Raw genomic sequence first — 23,279 nt, forward strand, 5'->3', positions numbered from 1 at the left:
TACCCATGAAATAGCCGTGAAATAGAGAAAATGTCGCATGTGAGCCAATCACCTGTTCGCCGCATTATTAGAGGCGAAAATATCAGAAAAATTGGGCGTTTAATAGCGAAAGCCCCGTAATAGCTTGTTTAGTAAATACTTATTTTATATTTTTCAAAACGCGTCTCATTGTGCTTTAATTACAAAAAAACAACTTTCTTACTAATTTGTAACAAAAACCGACGCATTGGCGCAGGAAAAGTGATTGCAGCGTATCTTATAAATTATATGGGTACAAAATTGCGTCAATGTGTTAATGTACAAAAATTGATGAAGTTCATATACGTTAGCGAAATTTTAATATTTTTATGGTGGATTCTAGTGCTTTAACTCTCATCATTTGGTAAAATTCTTGATGAAAACGAAATGAGTGGATAAGCGGACCAATGAATTTTTCATTGATTTATGTTGTTATTTATTGATCTTTAATTTCAAGCGAGAAAAAGGATGGAAAATGAGAAAAATTTAAACACCCTAAAGAAATCGGTTTGCAGCTATGCGACATACATCGTTACAAATTTATGAAGCGGCGAACACTCCAGTGATGGAATCTTGAGATTTCAGTAGGAGGCTTTTCAGTTAAGCCAAGAGAAAAGGTTTTTGGCAGCCCTACAAGGATGCACTCAAGTTTTTCAAGAAGGCCATAAAGTAAAACTTCTAAAACAACACAAAGAAGAAAACTCTGATGGAAACATGCTGCGAAATGTTCTATCCAGAAGCCTAACGTGACTGGACATCATCAATAAACGAGGTACTGGACATTCTTATAAACATTCTCTTCACGACACCTCGAATTCTTCGCCCTATAAACCACGAATGCTGAAATGACGTTGCTTTGCTGCTTGCCAGTCATGAACTATCATGAAGATGCGCGAAACAAGCATACGGGCAAATGCATTTACAAAAGCCTTTACAAGAGTACGCATACCAACGTCAGACGTGTAAGTTTTTTAGTTAGGGCATTTCTGACCCACAGCGCCATTTGTTGTTCGGTGGTGTGAAAGTACTCGCCAAAATATTTATTTGAACAAACATATTTAACGAAGCCCGAAAAAATGAATTGGTATGCGCGCGCATACCAACAACCGATTACGGTTAAACTATACTCTAATATATGTAAAAAAATTCATACAAATTTTGCCAAATAACCACCGAAAAACGCACAAATTGTGAATTTTTTATTATTGACTCAATTTAGAACCTAAGAAGAAAAGTTTTTACGATTATATTTGGAAGCAGTCGTGATTCATATTCTTAAAGTATTCGAGCGAAATGAAAAACCATGTTTCGCGACTTTGACTTTGCCATGATTGCCAGCTCAAATAATATCGTCATTTTGTCGCAAGAAAATTTTCATTCAAAAATAATCAGCTGTCGCGCAATGTGCCAAATTTGCCACAACTCCCCATTTACAAATGATCGTTTTTTGTTGCCGTGCTTTAAAATAAGTAAAAATATTTCGAAGTTGTAAGTTTTTCTGACCGCTGGATGAGTTGGAAAATGTTCGATTTTACATCGCAAACGCAAACTATTCCAAAGAAACTGCTATGGGTGCCATAACTGGCTGGGAATAATTGTGTTATTTAAATATTTGAACGCATATCGGCGTTATTAATAAAATTACAGCAAATACATATCTAAAATATAATGAATGAATGTTAAGATTTTTACAAAAATTGGGATTGTGTATGCCTGCTTTTAATCAACATGTTTTTATATACTTTATCAAGTGATATGGAAATGTCAAAAATTTCCTGGTAGAAAATATGTAGATTGTGGTAATTTTCCGCCTATAATTTCTATTTGCAGATTTCTATGTTTTGTGGTCTCTAAAAAGTGGCAAAATTGGCCAAACTCTTTGCGAGTTCGTGCGGCATCGTGAAGTCGTACCACCCAATAATTCAACTGAGGAAGGTACCATCAGCAAAGATGGTCCTGTCTGTTCTGTTGCGCAGTCGCAAAGGTAAATTCTGCATAAACTTAATAGCACTTTTCTGTGAAAATTTACTTGCAATAGTTACGGCGGCAAATTATATACTGCAATTAGATTCTAAATGCGCACAATTAGTTCTTACTGGACTGAGAAGAGTGGTTACAATATGAATACGTTAGTAAATTTGTACTTAACGTAAATTTCTAAATTTCTAAATTGTAAATAAAAAATATGTTGCCGCCAAAGTTGTATTTTATGTATTTATTGTAAAATAGATCGATGTTGCCATTAAACGAAAGTAATGGTGCATGTATAATAACTTATATTGAAAGACGTTTTTGTTCAATATATTGGGTTGTCTAAAAAGTTCGGTAGGAAATTCAAGCTTATCCACAAAATTCAGTGGCATAAATCCAATTTCTATTCGAGCATCTTTGTTGGTAAGCGTGGAGTGTATTCAGAAGTGTGTGAAACAAAACGTGCTTTTTAAATTATGCAAGAAATGTATATAATTAGAAATGCATAAAACTACAAATGAATTTCTTTTAACCTGCGCCTAGGTCTCAGATATACATATGTGGTTTATTGGTCTGACTTTCTAACTTTTCCTCTGATCAATTCCTTCTACTTAAATGTATGGTTGGGTGGCCGATATGCAGCGCCACTGAAATAAAGATGTATAATATGCAAAATATAGAAAAAGGTTTTTTCTTAACAGCGGTCGTCCCTCGGCAGGCAATGGCAAACCTCCGAGTGTATTTCTGCCATGAAAAACAGCTTCTCATAAAAATACAATCGCCGTTCGGAGTCGGCGTAAAACTGTAGGTCCCTCCGCTTTGTGTGACAACATCAAGGCGCACGCCACAAATCGGAGGAGAAGCTCGGCCAAACACTAACATATGCGTAAGCGCCAATCTATTATTATTATTAATATGCTTAGCAACTTGCAACCAATACGACTGAAAATAATCCCAATCCCAAGATGGTCGGTTGTACGCTTTTCGGTTTGACTTGAAGCACCAACTTCGACCAAGGACTATAGTTCCCACGACAGTCGGGTTTACGTAACCGGAACGACCCAGATAGATATATATCTGGCCAAGGACTGCCACCACTCCAGCAACACTCCCCAAAACCTCTTTGGGGAATTTGTATGCTGTTACAACAACAACAACCAAGGACTATCACTCCAACAGCAACTCATCCATTTGTTCGCCATGGGAGCATGCCACACCGACAAGACTTCTCCGCACACCACTGGTCTGAACCCAAGAACTTGAACGTGTTCAACCCCTGTCCTTTGCAACAGCTGCAACAAATGGTGTCATTCGAAAGCATTGTTCGGGTCTTCGGCAATACAGAGAGTGGGGTGTCATATTTGTTGCATCGTGCTGCAACAACCTAACGGGCTATAAGTAAATATCTGGACATGTTTGTAGCTTCAGAGTGCTTTGCTTTACCTCGACAGAATACCGCCATTGAATTAATAATTGTATCGGGTTTTTTAACCGTAGATGGCACTTCTTATTTTTTATACTATAAGGCGTCGATTCAACGACGCCTATTTTGATTTGTTTTGCGGTGATTCCGACGTAAAATAAATTCGGCGATTTTTATGCGTTTTATTAAATTCTTTATTTCTATGTATTAGTTTGTTCTTGTCAGTTTTTGTGTACATTTTTTAAACTTATAAATGAAATAAACCAATAAACTTTTTTTCTGTAAAGTTTAAGTATCGTGATATTTTAGAACACTAAATAAAGTAACAAAAACCATAAAATAAACTAATAAAACTATATAATAAACTTAATTTCTTAGATAAAATTCGTTATTTTAAACAAGAGACCTCAATCTTATGTTCACTGCATTGGACCAAGCTTTCACTCATGATTGTAAATCTGGCACTCACTTAAGTAACACGGAAGTCCTCTTCGTCGAAACGACGATGCATTTTTTGAAAAACGTTACTGGCTTCCAATGCGGCAAGGCGTTTACACTCTTCAACAGCTTAGCGATTTGGTCAAAACTATGAGAGCTAATAAAAAAAATATAAAAATAAAAATTCGCGATGAATTCAAAAGCATGCCTGCAATAATTGTTCTGAAAATGGCTTAAGTCGGCAAAATTTCTGAAATTGTTTTGTACGCGAAGGGACTGATGTTATGTCGAAATTATTGTTCTCTTAATACAAAATATAATCATAAGATATCAATTTGTATTTTTGTTAGTCAAAACCAGCTTGCATTATGAAAAATCTACATTGGGCTCTTTAGCCAAAAAATGAATTTATCTTGAACTTTGAGACGTAAATCCTTCTGACTTACCACAAAGCAGACCAATTGGAGAGTTTTTCTGTAAACTTAAAAATCGTTTTTACAAAAAGATAACTCCAATTATACACAAAAAATTAAACCTACTCTTAGTAATGTTATTTAACCAAAAAATATGTATAAAATAAATAAATGAAGCTCTCAGAATATTAATTGACTACTAGTTCATATTTCACCATGCACAAACACCGCCCAACCATTAACAAGGGGAATACTACGCGGAGGGTTCTGCAACTTGATAAAGCAATATCACATCAATAGGGTGCAACAAATGCAACAATTGTTACCACATGAAATGCTGCTCAGGCCTTGCTTACCATCGTCCACGCACATACCGACACTGACGCAAACACCGCTGATAACACCAGCAGCAGGACCACCAGGCCGCCACCAGCACGGAAAGCTCAGAAAGCAGATCAGGCAGTGCACCAGTACTCTCTCACCCGTGTAACAGTCACCAGGCCAAACTCAATGAAACTCTTTCAGTTCAATTGCAACGGGCTACAAGGTAAGATAGCTGAGGTGGTCAATTTGATGACACGCAAAAAAACTCAGTCGCGGCAAACCAGGAGACCAAATTTCACCCGGCTTGAAACTTCAAAGTAAGGATGAGTTCAACGTTCTCCGACGAGGTTGACCTCGCAACGCCGGAGGCGGCTTCGTCTTTACGTTGCGTACCGTGGTTCAATACCGGCGCATTACCCCCGAATTGATGCGAACGGCGCATTCGCGCCTTGCCAAGATTTGGCTATTAAGTCGGATATTGAGAATGAATTCGTCAACGTGTAATACCACCAACTACTTAATGTCCAGCTGTATACCGCCTAACATAAGTGTGATACTAGAAGGCGCTAGTTATTGGGGATTTCAACGAGCACCACGAACTCTGGCACTCCAATCTGATCAAAGCCTGCGGGGTACACTGCTAAAGGGTTTTTTTCGTCGCTCCGCTCCCGCTCCCAATAAAAAACGTCTATTTATTTGTTTACTTAAAATCGAGCCGTAACACAGTGCTCCCTTCCATATAAAATGTGCGAAAAAATAGAATTATGGACGGATTTAAATGAAAACTCGCTTCTTAGTAAAAGTGAGAACGCTAAATTCAAAAATGCAATTAGTTTTTGGATAACTTTTATAGTTTTACTGTAAATGCAGTTTGAAGTTGAAAATTTGGGTTCTTGCGGCTTTTACATAGGTATGTACATATAGTTCGTTCTATTTTCGAAAGTGAGGTGTCAAATGACAGAGATTGACCTGTAGATGTGCAATAAAGTATTTTACTTTTGAAAAGGGTTGCCACCTGTTAAAAATTTTATTAAAATTATTTAATAAGTCAAATGAATTAGATATTACAATATGGGTATCAATTGAACTAGTTTTGAAAATACTTTACCTATAAATAACACGTAGAAGGGTTGCCACTTGTTTAAAAAATCAAATTCACTTCAATTAAGGGAATAAGGTAATTGAAATATGTATATCAATATGAGTATCAGACAAATTAAAAAATTTGACAAACTTAGCAAGAAATAAGTGGAGAGTAAAAACATTCCTGATTTAATTTAAGAGTCCTGTAATATAATGTAATCAGAACAAATTACTATTTGACAATGTATGTATTTGTAATAAAACAACAAATGCGATAGCGTAATCCTATGGTTTGACGTTAACTCAACTTTACAAACAGCTGGCAAACCTATTCGTAATATTTTTAAGCTAAAACCTTCTTAAACCTCTTTCGTCTGACTCCCTTATCCCTATCCCTATCTATTTCAATTACCTAGTTCCTTTAATTCAAGTGGAATGTGATTTTTTAAACAGGTGGCAACTCTCTACATGTAGTTAATACACATTTCGATTGATACCCATCTTTTAATAATTCATTTAACTTATAAAAAAATTTTAATCTAATTTTTTAACAATCTAAAAATAAACCTATTGTCCACAGGTCAAGCTTTTTAATCTGACACTTCATTTTTGAAAATGGAACGAATCGTGCAGATCTCAAGGCACTGACAAAAAATTGAAAAATTATTTTATGCACTAGCACTGCACAAAACAAGTAAGAAAGTCTAAGTTCGGGCGGAGCCGAACATTAAATATCCGGCGCAATTATTAAATATATGTTTTCCACCTTTCCGAAAACTACCGCTACACGATAAGCCGGGGTGTATAAATTTTAAGTAAATTAGCGTCCTTAAATTTCGAAATATTGAAGTTTCAAGCATTACTGAAATATACCGTTATATGAAAAGCGGTCGTAATTTAGTCCGATTTCAATAATTTTCAACGCTTTGCTTTTATGTGGCAAGCACAATAACCATACCGAGTTTGGTTCAAATTGCTAGAACGGTTAGCGAGATACATATATGTGATCATAAGTGGGCGGTGCCACGCCCATTTTCCAAAATTGTATCATAAGCGCATTTCTTGGTAAAAAATTGTAGCAACCATCAATTTTGAATAAATTAGCTTTAATATTTACTGATTTATCGAGGATTTCGTATTTTTCTAAATTACCGTTATATGGGATGTGGGCGTGGTTATTGTTCGATTTTAAAAATTTTCGGCCATTTGGTATGTTGTAGCAGGACCAACAACTGTGCCAAGTTTGGAAGAAATTGGTGCAGCGGTTACCAAGATATACGCATGTAACCATAAGTAGGCGTGGCTACGCCCATTTGCCAAAATTTTTTAATATTCTTATTTTTCGTCTAAAACTCATTGTAAATATCAATTTTGAGTGAATTATCTTCAGTAGTTACTAAAATATCGCACTTTTCGTATTTCTGAAAATTACCGTTATATGGGAGGTAGGCGTGGTTATTGTCCGATTTCGCCCATTTTCAATACCATCCGTCCCATGCCCAAAAGAAGTCCACGTACCAAGTTTCGTTAAGATATCTCAATTTTTACTCGATTTATCGTGTGCACAGACGGACGGACGGACGGACGGACCGACAGACAGTCACCGCTTAATCGATTTCTCTTTTCATTCTGATCATTTATGTATACATTTGTCTATATCTATCTCGATTCGTTTTGCCTGTTACAAACAACCGTTATGTGAACAAAGTTATAATACCCTTGTGCATAAGTGCGCTCGGGTATAAAAAATGAGCAGGTTTTTATCTCCTCTTTCGAAAGCTAAAAGCTCGTACCGCTTAATAAAATAAAAAAAATAACCTATTTTTAAATATATTTTTTATTCATTCCATTAAAATTTAGCATTTTTGGATTTTTTTAAATTGTTTTTTTTTTTGGAACACCGCAGGGACACCCTGTGTTTTATATTTTTTCCAAAATTTTAATTCTTGTAATTCTCTACTATCTATATGGAAACAAAAAATGTCAAACCAAAATTTTATTTCAAAGAATATATTTTTTATTTTTTTTTCTCTGAAGAGAGTATAAAATTTGTTAACTTTAGTGGCTTCCTGGTGGCATATAATTTATTTTTTAGGGAAATGTCTATTTAAATCTTTTTAGTGGATAAATTGTCTTTACAAAAATACCAAAGAAGTTCACATTGCAGATAACGAATTTTTCGATTTTTGCCCACTTAGGCGGCACTGTGCGTAACTGCAAAAAACCGAAGGCGACACTTTTTAAAAATAGTCTTATCATTGATGCAGAAAAATGCATCCAGATGCTCAAGGAGCACTTATACTTCCAAACGAAAATTCGGTCTCGATATACACATGTATGTACGTACATATCGCACATTTGCTGGAAGAGGGTCATAGAATTTTTTAGGGTTTTTGGGGAACCTATAAAAAAAGTTAATAATACAAAATGGTTAAATAAATAATTTAGTATTGTTATTGGAAGTTTCCTAAAGAGAAACAGATTTTACGATCGAAAAATATTCATTTTCAAGAATTCTATACCATTTCAACGAAGTTTTCCCCATATAAACACATGAAAAACTTCATGGGCTTTGGCGCAGCTCTGCATAAAATTTTTATAGCGAAAAAATTCTGGTATTCTTTTTTCCACTTAGAAAAATCCTAGGCGGTGAAAACTTAACATATTCAAGTTTTTGCCCCACCACCCTATTGTGCAATGAACAGCGTTGCCTAGTAAAATAAATAAAATGGAAATTTATTTACTACGGTTGCCTTAGGTGCCAAAAAATAAAAATAAAAAAATAAAGTAAATTAACTGAAAATTTTACATTAAGGAGCTAAGGAGCAAATTAATTTTTTTAGCTCTGCTCCAGCTAAAATCCTTTGCTTCTTATCTCCTTGCACCGCTCCGCTCTGAAGCCCTGGTTTAGACGCTTTTACGGAATACAACGACTGCAAATGATACGCTCTCCAATACCATCGAGTGTAAGCTTATCCGAGCGCTGCCACCTACTTCATACCAGCCGACAGGATCGCTAAAAGCCGTTCATGTATCCCTGCTGAAGCGGGACTCGCAGACGTGCGTGAAGCAGATGCAGGGGGGTCTCCTCAGTCACAACGTAGAGCGGCCATAGGTCGTTCGACCAGATCGCCAGCTTGTGCAGGTGACCTCTCAGTCTGTAGTGACCCGTCAGAAAACCTGTCAATTTTTGAATACACACGCCAGACGTTGAAGCTTAGTGAGGGATTGTCTCACCGTTGCAAGGGTGGATGTCGCATGTCCCATGTCCTTCGTTTAAATTGTGTAGATAAGTCCTTTTTAAGTTTTCTAATAATTGCATTGTTGCTTCCAAAAATTAAGATGTCATCAACATATACAGCTAATATGATGAGGTTCTGTGCTGAGTTATTGATATAAACACATTGGTCAAAGTCAGATCTGTTAAAACCAAGTTTTTTTATCAACACAGAAAACATACGACTGGACTGCTTGAGTCCATATAGAGTAGAGTGGTTAAAAAAATTTTGTTTTTGAAAATTCATAAACGCTACCTCAAATTATTGTTATTTGTGATAAAAAAGAGAAACGTGTTTTTTTTTTTGAGAAAAAAAGTTTTCTTAGAGGTCGCGCTGCTCGGTTTTTTATAAAAACGCTGATGTTCTCAATTTTTTTATTTTCTTGACATGTTAAAATGCAGCTAAAAATTTGTTTTTTACATATAATTACTCCGGTATTATTGGGGAACATTCCCTTAATTACATACCTGTCTTGGGCAGTTTGAATGGGCCTAGTGCCCGAAAATATGCTCTCGAAACAAGACTAGTAAAATTAAAACGTTGATACTGATCGATTTAAGCATTGTCATGGGTTGGAACTTGTTACCAGGGGGTTTCTGGGGATGCTAATTAGGGATCTGAAGTCAGTTTTTCAAAATTCAAAATGGCGGATCCAAAATGGCGGTAAATTTTTTTTTTTAAATTATTGGATTTGTTCGAAACCTGGCACACGAGAGTTTTTGTGGTCGCCGATTACGAATCTGAAGTCAATTTTTTTAAATTTAAAATGGCGATCAAATTAAAAAAAAGTACTCTAATTAAAACGTTGATACTGAACGTTTTAAATATTGTCAAGGGTTAAAACACGTTCCCAGTGGGTTTCTGGGGTTGCTGATTACGAATCTGATTTCAGATTTTCAAAATTCAAAATGGCGGTTAAGAGTTTCAAACAAATCGAATCATTTTTTTAAAGTTGGTCCCCATTTTGGATCCACCATTTTGAATTTTGAAAATCTGACATCAGATTCGTAATCAGCAACCCTAGAAACCCACTGGAAACGTGTTTTAACCGTTGATGATGTTTAAAACGTTCAGTATCAACGTTTTAATTTGAGTACTTTTTTTAATTTGATCGCCATATTGGATCCGCCATTTTGAATTTAAAAAGAATTGACTTCAGACTCGTAATCGGCGACCCCAAAAACTCTCGAGTGCCGGGTTTCGAATAAATCCAATCATTAAAAAAAAATGGACCGCCATTTTGGATCGCCATTTTGAATTTCGAAAAACTGACTTCAGATTCCTAACTAGCCACCCAGAAACCCCCTGGTAACTAGTTCCAACCCATGACAATACATAAATCGTTCCGTATCAACGTTTTAATTTTACTAGTCTCTTTTCCAGAGCATATTTTCGCTAACTAGAGCCATTCTAATTGTCCAAGACAAGTGTGCAATTAAGGGAAAGTTCCCCAATAATACCAGAGTAATTATATGTAAAAACCATATTTTTAGCTGCATTTTAACATGTCAAGAAAATAAAAAATTGAGAACATCAGCGTTTTTATAAAAAACCGACCAGCGCGACTTCTAAGAAAACTAAAAAAAAAAAAAATACGTGTCTCAGTTTTTATCACAAATAACAATATTCTGATGTAGCGTTTATGAATTTCCAAAAAGAGTGTTTTTATGAACCACTCTAATATAGAGACTTACGAAGTCGGCATATCTTATTGGTTTTATCATCAAAGCTCTGTGGTTGGCGCATGTAAATCTCCTCGTCTCATTCGTCTTGTAAGAAGGCTGATATTGCATCCATCTGATGAACAGTCAAGTCGAATTTAACGACGGTGGCCAAAAGAAAGCGGATTGATGAATACCGTGCAACTGGGGAGTACGTTTTCATCGTAGTCGATGCCTCTAACTTGCGAGAAGCCTTTTACTACAAGACGTGCCTTGTATCGGTTAATTACGCCATCGGGGTTCCTTTTTACCTTAATCACCCATTTGGAGTCAATGGCCTTTCTTCCAGGTGACAGGTCTGCTGGCTCCCGAGTGCCGTTTTGCATTAACGCGTATAACGCCGCTCAGCGCCTCTCGTACGTATGATTCATTAGGATTACTTACTACTGCTATCAGCCCGAGGTGCGTTGCTCCATCCTTTGCTTGGATGTTACTTTCATCGTCAGAGATTTGACTGACTGACATCTCGCATGATGAATGGTGGTGAGGATTCTCCTCCTCACTGACACTATCATTACGCTCACTGAATCCGAAAAAAATCAGATTGATCAGCAATAAAAGTTATTGCCTACGTTTGAAGCATTCGAAGTTTGTTGATGGGAAGTGTACTCATTCGCAATTTGAACCTGTGATGAATTTCGGTTTTCGCTTATTTTAAAATTTGATAAACCCTCACTTAATCCAAGAGATTCATCGTCATCACTGGAGTCGGCGTTTCAATTCCTTGCGCGTTTGCATTTCGTGTATCTGCACGTGGCGCCTAGTTTCAAAAAATAATACATCACGACTTATCACTTTGTTTTTCTATTATGCAGTTTATACGATTTGCTGTTTCTCAGTAACCCCGAAAAATGCATTCGTATGATTTCGAATCCAGCTTGCGTCTTTTCTCTTTTGGTATATGTAGAGAAGTTAAATCCGGTTTCAGTGTGGTCCAAATTTCTTCTAGCGTAGTAGTTTTCATGTCTCTGCATTCTATTTTCTATTTCTATTTATTAAAAATGCTGCTGTGGCAGCTGCCTCTGCCCAAAATTGTATATGGAAGTTTGCATCATTCAGCATGCAGCGTACTTTTTCTATGATCCTCCGATGCATGAGCTCAGCAACGCCATTTTGTTCAGGTGTATATGGTGCTGTAAACTGATGTACAATTCCGTGCTTTTTCATAAATGTTTTGAAATTGTCGTTGCAAAAGTCTTTGCCATTGTTAGATCGCAGTATTTTAATAGTAAAGCTTTTTTGAATTTCGATCAATCGTTTGAAGATTAAAAAGGTATCAAAAACCTCCTGCCTGCTGCGACTTGCTGTCGCTGTCAATGTCGTAGCACTTCGTTCTGTTGTACAGCTCAGTCAATACAAATCGTCGACAAGCGGGGCAGAAGCCAATAATTTCGATTTTTTATCGAAAATACGGCAGTTCACATCATTAAAAACAAGCGTCTTACCTTGCTTAGCCATTTGGTTCACGGACTTAAGTTGGCGCAAATATTTGGTATGCAGAAAACATCCTTAACGATGACTTGCTATTTGTTTGAATCTCCATCAGCAGATATCGACATGCGCACTCCACTTTTAAACGTCCATTATCGCCTGCAATCACTTCTCTTCATTTTGGTTCACGCCGTTCAGTTAAATTAGCAGAATTCATAGTCATATGAGATGAAGCACCAGAATCCACAAACCTTTCGTTAGCAGCTGTTTTTGCCACGAGAGATGTTGAGACCAACAACAAGTTTTTTGCATCTTTTTTGATTTTGTTGGACACTTGTTAGCATTGTGCATTCGTTGCACTCAAAACAAACAGTTCGCTCATTCTTAGACTTTTGAGTGCGATTATTGGATTTTTTTGAAATTAGAGCCAAAGCTTCACCGCAGGCTGGCTCATGTCTAATTTCTTGAAGCAGATTAGTGCGTACCAAATCAATAGTCAGCGTCTTTCCGCTGTTTGCAAGTGCCATCACTATCGGGCGGTACATTTCAGGCAAACCACTCAACATAATTTGCGCAACAATATCGTCTAGAATTTTTGTGCCTGATTTTTCCAACTTTTGCTGAGTACAGGTCGTCTTGTTGAATATTGTTAAATATGGGTATTTCCATACGTCGCATACGTGACAGTCGTACGTTTCAATGTGATACAAACAAGGAATACCATTTGTTTTCTTTAACTTTTTTGGGCCATTGTATAGCACATAATTAGCTCTATATTTAACCGAAAAATGAAAACAATCGAACGCTTGGTCCTGAAATATAAGCATTTAGAGAGAGTATCGTTACGTGACAAAAAATGGAAGTAGATTTTTTCTTTTCTTACAAAATCGCAAAACTGCGAATTGTGGATGGCTATTTTAATATGATTTGGAGCAATTCTAGTTGTTTTTAGAGTTTTTTGAATTAATGCAACTTGTTTCAATTTTCTTTTACAACCCCAAGTGTGAAACGTCGCGTGACGTAGCGTCACGTGACATAAATTTCCATCGTTATATTTTTGTTAATATTGCTTTTAAATGAATTTTTAACGCAAATAAAACATGTATTTTATGTAGAATATACTTTATATTTTGACTTCAGCGCCAATTCAGGGTGAATTTGTTGGAAATCTATGACTTATTATGTTTCAACTACATACGCCAAATTCGAACCAAATCGGACCATAAATACGGTTTTTCGAAATATCTCGACCTTGGCGCCACCTAGGAAGACCATTTTACGCAGACATGATTCTACTTACATAGCCAGTATATATTTTAAACAGCAGACAAATTGGCCCGTAAATACGTTAGATATAAGACTTTTATTTTTTTGTAGTAGTGGACCTTCAGATGGAAACACCCATATTTATGTAAGTCCACGCGACGCAAAACGCCATTGTCTTCAAAGGCGGCTTCCAAAGCATCCTATGCGGCCTTCGCTGTCGTACAATTCTGTACATATGAATAGTTGGATGGCTCAACTAGCAATCCAATTGCTGAAATTGCATGCAAATTTTTGATGGAGTCGCCCTCCGTTCCCTCAATGCATGGCCAATAACCCTTGAGCACAAGATGAGATTTTGCAGCAAATTTCCAAGCATCATAATTTTCTCGTCCTTTTAGTTTTAAATTTTGTCGTTACCATTGTATTAAAAGCGCGTGGTTATTAACTATAACCTCAATATTCAGATCGCCCGCTCGCAAAGAAAATGAAAATTGCAATTAAGTACAAATATACTTCCAATTAGGGTGACCAGATGAGTCGAAGCAAAAATCAGGACACTGCATTTTTGAAAGTTAGCACAATCACTTTCTTTTCCATCAGACTTGAGTTTGGAAATGATTGTTTTTACGCTCAATGGTAAGAGTTGACAGTTCTCAGTTGAGAGTTGTGGGATGTAGGCAATTGCAAGGGATCTGTGAAAATCTTTTTCAAGGTCACCAACAAAAGCTCAACACCAATATAGCATATCTTATGGTATCTTCATTCGTCACAGTTGTGGCAACAAACCAGTTGTACCTTGACACAGTGGTTCTCTATTTATGTGTTAGTGAATTTTGCTCTCGAGTTACTAGACTTTTGTTCTCTGGTTACTCGAGTTTTGCGGAGATGTTATTATGTGAACGATGTACAAAAGAATATGAGATACAGGGTTGCCAAATAGCTCTCACACTTAATTCATCGATTACAATGTTATATTACAACAAGTTATAGTGAAAAAGGAGAGAATTCTAAAGTTAATAGCAGATTTTTTGGTTAAGCCTATAGTTTGTAACATAATTTCTGCTGCCCGATTTATATACTAGAGTGAAAGATGTCATCCTATGGCGATAGATAAACACACCAGTAGATAAAGCTTGAAAATAATTCATAGAGGTACACAAATAGAACTAGATGTTCAAAAGTTTCGGAGTTCAATGGATAAAATTAAAATTTTAACTACGATCATTTATTTCGTCTTTTGTCACCGATATCAAGTTTTTGTTTATCTCTTCCTCATACCAATGCAAACTCAGGGCCTGTACCAACTGACAGAAAAGTACGAATTTTCGACAACTATTAATGAAAATTTCTGAGCCGATCACTCCTACCTGATGGTTTGGAAGTGTTTTTTGTTCTAATGTTATTGTGAAGACGTCTTATAAATGCATGGCTTTCAGTTCTAGAAGAATTAAAGTCAGTAAAGACATTTTTTTTTTTTTTATATAAATGATCCATTTTAATTGCTCAACCTCTCTTCCATATAAATTAGTTTCGTTCCTTAACTTCTCTGGATAAAACCTGTTAAACTGTCAAAAAGCAAAATTGCTCTTAGAAAGAGAAAACCCAAAAAGTACGCGAACGCTTTTCGGGTAAAAACTGGAAGAACTGTCTTAACAGAAAATTATCACAAATTATCACTAAATTCTGCTGGAAAGCGTTTCTTAACCCAAAAAATTTTAACTAGCAGAAACTAGGTCAAAATGTACAAACAGCTGTTGAAACATAAACCAGTGAGGTTAAGTACTATTGCTTTTCTTTGTTTCTATCTGCTTATTTTTGGTATGTTTTAAAGACGAATTAAGGAATCATTAAATATTGATGTAGTGTTGCAAAATGTAAGTATTTGTGAATACTTTTGAAATATAAAAAGTGATTAGAAATCGCGCCGAATATTTTCAACTGTCAAATACACCGATTACTTGGTAGTTTCTGCTAGTTTGCGTTTCCTAACTACCCCAGGAAAAAAATTATACGTGCAATACTTCAACTTCAATTAGTTAAATGAACAAGTAATTTTTAGCAAAAGGAAAACCGACTTCAATTCTCATATAAATCTATATATATATATATATCTCATGATCCAATGATCGGATCTAAACCAGATTAGTATGGGACCACCTTTCCGATGCAGAAGAATTATCGAAATCGGTTGACGTGGTCCAAAGTTATGCGGTAACATACATAAATAAACTAGATCTTTGATGCTTTTTCCCAATAATTGTATTAATTTACTTTATCAAAAGAATATAAAAAATTGTATGAATATGCATTGGTTTATAACAAGATAATTTAATTGTACCATTATTCTGAAATTTTCGTAGAAAATATTTATATGTGCAAAGAAACAAATGTTAGGTTGCCGACTATTTTTCAAAATGTTTTAAAGATAATTTTATTTGTTGGCACTGGATTGTATTTCTATTGCACAATTTTATTTGTTTTACGCTTTGCGGCATATATTTTACCGAAATTTTGTAGTAAAATTTGTATATTTCCTCGCATTTGTTAAGTTTGGTTTATTTAAGTTTCAACACGTTATCATTCTGTTTTGAATAAGCAAAAATCTTGTTGGGAAGTAGATCTTACAAATCCCCAGTGGTATTAAAGCCCATATTTGAAGCTAGTTACCCAAAAAGAAGGTATTTTGTTCCTTGAATAACGATTTTGATGTTCGCACGGTGTGAATAACTACGTTTTACCGCTGGAATTTCCAAATACCTTCGGTCGAAATGAGCGAAAAATTTGCCAACTTAATATGCAAAGAATATTTCTCATTCTTGATATTCATTTTTGCCATGGTGAAAAGATTTTATTTGTTTTTCAAAGCTATATGCTTTTTACTTTAAACCAAAGTTCCTTTTCGCTAAGGACAGGTTTGCCATGGAAGCCGAATGACTCTCCAAGTTGTGGTGGGCATCTGGATCAACTATAGGAGTTTCTTTCATCATTGAAAATAGCGTTTTTCAATTCTTCCTACAAAACTATTGGATATGTCATTTGCACCACTCTTTTGGGGCTTATATAGGGCACCAAGCTTATTATTTCTATAGTCGTCGGGATTTTTAAAGGAACATCTTATTATATTTTGCTGTCCGATTACTTCAGCAGTTATTTAGCTAGATTTCATGCCACAAAACTTCATTCCTGATATATGTCCGGGCTGTTCTTCAGATAGTTCAATGTCACGGGATACTATGGGCCATAATATAACCAGGGAAAATAATAAAACGGTTTTTATTATGAAAATAGCTTTTATATGTTTAAGCTTTTACCACACAGTCATTTATGTATTTTTCTGTTAAAAATTTTTGACACGAGCAGGCGGAACTGAATACTTAATTTTGCACATATAATTATTTACTATTGAATATTAACTATTGTTTGTGATGATGGTGATTAAAGTTGTAAAGGAACATCAAATTAACATATGAAAATACTGATAAACTAAAGGCTATTATAATCGCATACAGCAAAAAGTTTTATTCTACTTTAATAGAGCTAAAATGAGGAAAAACATTTTGCACATATAATTATTTTACTGGGGTATTTCTTTATTTCACTCTCTGTGAGCGTTATTCTTCCAATTTTCCCATTCTTCTTCCTGATAATTATCTGCTAGAAAAGTAGAGAAAAAAGCTATAGCTGTTTTTTTTATCAAATACACATTTACCCAAAATCGGTAAATGTGCACTTTCCGATAACCTGGTAAAAATGATCAAATTTCGTCAAGAGGGGTATCAATCGACGCGTGTTAACCCCAATGTTATGAATTGGTTTAACCCCAATATTACGAAAATTGTCTTTTTTAATATTTCAAAGGTTATTTGTAAAAACACTTTCACGTGTGGTATTTTTGTGCAGAACTTCTTTCTGCGTATGCAGCCTTCGCATAGGGATTATAGCCTTTACTAAGTAGCATTCTCCTTTCTGTGTTGCTTGTCAAGGGTATATAACATTTCTTGACAATTGGTTTGATGTATTCGCCAAAACATTGTAAAAAATAACAAATAGTGAGTGAATTATTTTTAGCCATTTATTAAATTTGCCGAATAAGAGAAAAGGTATTTTTGTGTACATTGTTTTAATATAAAAACGGGGTTTAAAATTTAAATTTCGCGAATCTTTTTACTTATTTCAGTTAGAGCTTTTCGAAAGGAATACACACATGCCAACATTTGCTAATTTAGTGTACTATAGTTCACCCTGTGATGCGGAACTGTGTGCGTTTGAGCGAAAGTGCAAAACGCACAGCAAAACAACAAAACAAACGCCAATTTTTGCCTTTCGCATTTTCGCATCAAAGAGTGAACTGCCTTTGTGTTTATTTGTGTGAAATCAATATGAACAAAGAACACTTAAACGTAACAGTTTTTTTTGCAAATAACGTAAAGATTAAAATTAATTTCAACTATAATTTAATTTTGCCTTTGGTTTGACCTTTTACCAGATTTTACCAACAAAAATTATTCGGGTAAAATCTTGCAACTTCTGACAAAGAGAGGACCGATTTTACTCTCCCTGCTTTTTCCCCTGCTTCTCTGGTAACCTAGTACGGGAACGCTCTGGTAAATTTTTGTTAGTTAGGGAACGCAACTATTATACGTTCGTTTTTACAGTGAGATTTTTAATTGTATCCCATTTAAGTGTTGGGAATCTCCTTAAAATATATGGTGCCATAAACGTATATGAGCACCGTTAAAATTTTTGGTAATTGTATATTCAAAAGGCCTAAAAAGACCAAACACTCAGAAATAAGCGGCTCGAATCGTGAACGAACATCTCGTCCTGTAAAATGCATACGGATTACAACACGGGAGAGTATCGATCGTACTCGCTCGTTCGAATAAACTTTCGATCTCAAAAGGAAAATCGAGTGCATACGAAATCCGAAAAATATTAGAAGAATTTGAAGCAGTTGGGAAAGAATTCAGCTTAATATAATTTACCACACTCCTTTTTTTGCATTTACGTTTTTTTCAACAAATAAAAGCGACACTTTTGCGTAAGCAAAGTAGCATTCCTTTAATTTTTCTAAAGAAATAATTACTTTTCGGTGTCTTTTTTAACCGAAAAATGCAACTCGAACACTATTGCGACCTTCAATAGTATCGTGATTTCCAAACAAATTACGATACGTGCTATGCAGAAATTTGGTTCGGCAAACTGCGTGCAAATGTTGTAGCAAACTTGGAGAGGGGGAGTTTGGAGTCTCTCACGACAGTCGGGTCTACGTAACCGGAACGACCCAGATTTATATCTGGCAAAGGACCGTCACTCCAGCAACACTCGCCTAAAACTCTGGGGGAACTCTCGCAGCAAACTATTTTTTTTTTTTGCCAGACTGCTATAAAATTAGTGGTGCTGTATACAAGAATTCTACAAAACGAAGTATCTCCTGCCATCACACAAATCGTCAGAGCATACGCGTCTTGGCACCCACGTCACTGTTGACAGTTACAAGTTTGAAAAAGTAGACTTCGTTTATTTGGGAAGCAGCAGCGTCAGCCTTGAAATCCAATGTAGAATCCCTCTTGCAAACAAGTGCTACTTTGGACTAAGTAGGCAATTGAGAAGTAAAGTGCTCTCTCGTCATACGAAAATAACACTTTAAGTAACCCATCATGCCTGTCCTGGTGTATGGCGCGGTGGCATGGACAACGAAAACATTTGATGGTGAAAGAAGAAGATCTACACATTTCCACGACAGTCGGTTCAGGACCGGAATGACTCGGGTTTTACCCGACCAAGGGCTGCTGTTTCGGCGATCCAACCCCGTTTAGGTCGCTGAAATATCTCAAACGTTTTTCGTCTATAGGGATACATCTGCTACGACGTACTATTCTGATCAGGGCTGGCATCGAGTAAAACCCTGGGCCAGAAACTTACATCTGCTGCGTGTGCCAGAGACGACTACACCACAACTCAACCTCAGTCAAGTGCAATGCTTGCAATGGGTGAAGTCACATCAGAGTTGGCTCAGGCCTACGGAGTCGTCGGCAGTGGAGCACATCATTGGTGGCTCTCTGCTGCTCAAACAGAGCTGCCTCCACGCCATACCTCAGTCCGCCTGAGCAGCTCAACACAAATACCACAGAAAACCAACATAAATTACATAGTACTGTATGGGGATGTAAAATAATGTTCGGAGTGTTCTTGCAACTCTACTGAATTAAAGTATTGAGCAGAAGAACAACTTGGCCATTCCCACGACAGCCGGTTCTACCTACCGGAATGACTTCAGTTTTATCCGACCAAGGGCTGTTGTTTCGGCGATCTAATTCCGTTTAGGTCAGTGAAATCCTTCAAAAGTTGTACATCCATAGGGCTACGTCTGTTACGCATACTTAAGCTCAAAGCTGGCATCGAGTCAAACCCTAGGCCAGAAATCTACACCTGCTGCGAGCCAGAGACGATCACACCTCCGTCAGGTGCAGATCCTGTAACGGGTGAAGTCACCTCCGAGTTTGCTAAGGCCTTACAACTCACCGGCAATGGACCACCTCATACGTAGCCCCTTGCTGCTCAAACCGAGCTGCCTCCACGGCACACCACAGTCCGCCTGAGCAGCTCAACACAAATACTACAGTACCAAAACACAACAGACCACACCACAGACACAACCGCACCTCCACCCACACGCCGGCGCTAACAACTCGTGGTTCCTCCTTGGCTGGGCATGTTCAGGTCTGCGCACCACGCGAGATTGGACGAGGAATTTCGAAGGCCCATGTTGCGCTGCACGGTCGCAAGTCCCAACCGCCCACTACAGGCCGGCACCTTCCACAGTAGCGCACACAGCCAACGGCGGTCAGACAACACACATCTCTCACCCCCACATAACAATAAAGCTCCCTAGGCACACGAAGCTGCTACAATTCAACTGTAACGGACTACAGAGCAAGATCAAGGAGATATCCGTCTTTATGGGCCGGCATGGAGTACTGATAGCTAGGGTCCAAAAGACGAAGTTGCACAGCAATGCAACATTGTTGAATTGCGCCGGATGCAATGTGCACCGTCGAGATCGGGAACGAGGTAATGGTGGTGGCGTAACTTTCATCACGCACCACACCGTGCAGTATCGTCTCATCGAAGCAGACATCGACCGCAGGGATACCATCCTAGAATGTCAGGGTATTGCTATCCGGTCAGGCGATGTCGAGCTCGAAATATTTAACCTTAATCAGCCCAAAGAGCTTACAGGACTCCGTTTTTCTTTTAAGAATAAGAAAAAAGCTAGTAATGTAATAAACATGAAATAAGTTTGATATACTAAAAAATACTACAAATAAAAAGGAAGTTGAAAGCATTAAACTGCTACAAAAAACCTTAGAAGTCTTTCGGACTATTTCTAAAATACATGTTTATTCCATAGAATCAGAATTGCAATGAATTTATTCATAAATGCTTGTAAGCATTTTGTAGAGGATGAGGTGGTTTTGCTTCGCAGGTTTAGTGTGGACGAATTGGTTGATAATTTTTTTGCTAAACTTTTTTAATAATAACTATCTTCCTTAACAGAAAACAATCTTACTTTATTCAATAAACTAAAAGAGAAGTTTAATGTTATAACGTACAACAGCTTCGCCTGTTCTCTTCATAAAAGCATGCTCGGAGTCCAACAGACTCTTCTGAGCGGTTATGTTATAAAAGCCTTCTGAGCTGGTGAAGGTTAACGTCTTATACTCCCTGTCATTAACTGCCCGGGAGGATATCACCCTGATATAGGTGCACCCCTCAGAGGTGAAAACCTTATGGTAGTTGGTGACTTCAACGTGCACCACGATCGTTTTGCATTCAAGCCTGTCAAATGATCGCAGGGGAACACACTCGGCTGAGCAGATAGACGATTCGACATTCTGCTCAATGCGCGACGACGCACCCACCAGGATTATGGGCAGCTGCTCCAGCTCGCCAGACATAACATATTCAGCGCTAGTCTGATAAACAGCATATCATGGTGACCTATGCTGACCTTAGCATCAGACCATCTGCCCATAGTCATCTTGATTGATAAACCTGCCGACTTTGCTTCCGCGGAACACCAGCCCTATATCAACTTTACTAAAGCTGATTGGAAAGGCTTCGCGGAATTTACCGAAAGCACCTTCCCTGCACTCCCTACACCAACCGACGGTCACGTAAGTGAGCGTAAGTTACGCCGGGTTGTCATTGCTGCTGCACCTTCCCTGTGGAAGCGGCTATTCTAGCCTTTTGTCAGGCCCATCCCGGAAATGGCCGCATCAGGGATCTCAGTACGGAGGTTCGGCAGCTTGTGAACGCACATAAGCGGAAGAAGTGGGAAGAGCATCTGAAGACCTGCAAATGCACCTTTGGTGTGAGTAAGCTTTGGTCAACCGTGACGTCACTGTTCAATCCGACAACAGAGTCAAAATATCTTTCGGCGACCGCGCCTCGTTGTATCCGGAGCGATGCACAAGCTATTTTAGCCGGAAATTTACACTGCATCCTCCGGCGAACAAAGCCAAACGTAGAGTGACCAGAAGGCTGCACACACTGCCAACAACTAGTGCGTCTCTTGTTTTCACTTGCGGTGGAGTTCATCTAGCCATCGGGAAGACGAAAGCCTCCAAAGCCATGGGTCATGACGGGATATGCATGTTGATGCTGAAAGATTTGTGTCCTGCGAGAGTAGACTCCTCAACCAAGGTCCTCAACCTGTCAATGGCCACTCTCGTCATTGCAGACACCTGGAAGATGGGGAGAGTGGTCCCACTGCTCAAACCAGGGAAACCAGCCAACAAAGGAGCGAAGACACTAAGGCTTTGCAACTCCCGTATTTTGCGAACCACCTGACCCCAGCGAAGCATCAGCTTGGTTTCCGTAAAGTGCACGTAATCGGCGAATTATCTGAGTGGTCGACTCTCGTCGGTAATGATTAGAGACAAATTGAGCAAACCCAGAAAAATAAGGCAAGGGGTTCCACAAGGGTGGTGTCCTTTCCCTTTTACTGTTAACTGTTTCTAAGCTCTCTCAACCACCAGAGGGAGTCTCGATTGTCTCTTACACTAACGATTCTCGATAATGGCGCCTGGGAATGGAATTGATGACTTTTGCTCGAAAGCAAACGGTTACCTCTCCAAACTTTCTCGCTTCTTCACTGCTAGGAGCCTAACCCTCTCCCCTACAAAATCGTAGGTACCCTTTTCACCACCTGAACAAAGGAGGTCAGACTGCAGCTGGGAATTCACGTTGGTGACAGTCTGCTCTCCTCCGCGCAACAACCGCAATTGTCAACAAAGAACAGAGCCGCAACAAGGTCCTCAAGTCGCTAGCCCGTAGTACCTGGGGCAAAGACAAAGAAACGTTGCTGGCAACATACAAGGTGATTGGACGGCTGGCCGGTTCTAAACTACGCAGCACCAGTGTGGTCGCCGCACAGTGCTTTGTCCCATTGGCAAAATAAAATAAAATAAAGTGCAGAATATTTAAGTAATATACATTTTTGTAAAGCTAACATAGTACCTTTAGTAGATTTGTTAGTTTAATTTACCAACTCTTCAGAAAATTTTTGAGGTAAAACTGTTAAACGGGAAAACTAATATTCCTGTGTTACAAAAAAAAAAAAAAAAAAAATTAGTGTATTAGCTACTTTGAAACTTCGTAATATTGTTTACTACTATACGTACAAAAAACAGAAATAATATTTGGTAAATGTTTCTTATGGAAAAGTTGTTTGTGCTATCGATTGCTAAAGTTTGGTAGAGTGAAATAAAAAAAAATTAAGAGTTCCAAATGTTTTATTTACCACTTTGGTACGTTTTGAATTGCTTTAATAGATTCTGTGAAGAAGTTTTAGATTTTCCTGCCGGAACTGTAAAAAGTATATGCAATTTTTTAAGCCATATTTCTT

General features: G+C 37.6%; 1 protein-coding gene across 8 annotated transcripts in view; it reads left to right on the forward strand.

The window, feature by feature from the left end:
- Positions 1–23,279, forward strand: part of LOC118745750 (serine/threonine-protein kinase WNK1) — a 221,208-nt gene that overhangs the window by 29,128 nt on the left and 168,801 nt on the right. For 6 of the 8 annotated variants that reach the window (XM_036479394.1, XM_036479396.1, XM_036479399.1 and 3 more), the window contains one exon: positions 1,849–2,002. The exons of 1 other annotated variant lie outside the window; for it this stretch is intronic. The gene's annotated coding sequence lies outside the window, so the exon portion shown is untranslated. Of the gene's footprint in view, positions 1–1,848; positions 2,003–23,279 lie in introns of those variants that run through there. One more of the 8 variants, XM_036479398.1, reaches the window with a different exon arrangement.

This window comes from Rhagoletis pomonella, unplaced genomic scaffold (genome assembly GCF_013731165.1).
Source record: "Rhagoletis pomonella isolate Grant_MI unplaced genomic scaffold, Rhpom_1.0 Rhpom_scaffold_00009, whole genome shotgun sequence".
Classification (NCBI taxonomy): Eukaryota; Metazoa; Arthropoda; class Insecta; order Diptera; family Tephritidae; genus Rhagoletis; species Rhagoletis pomonella.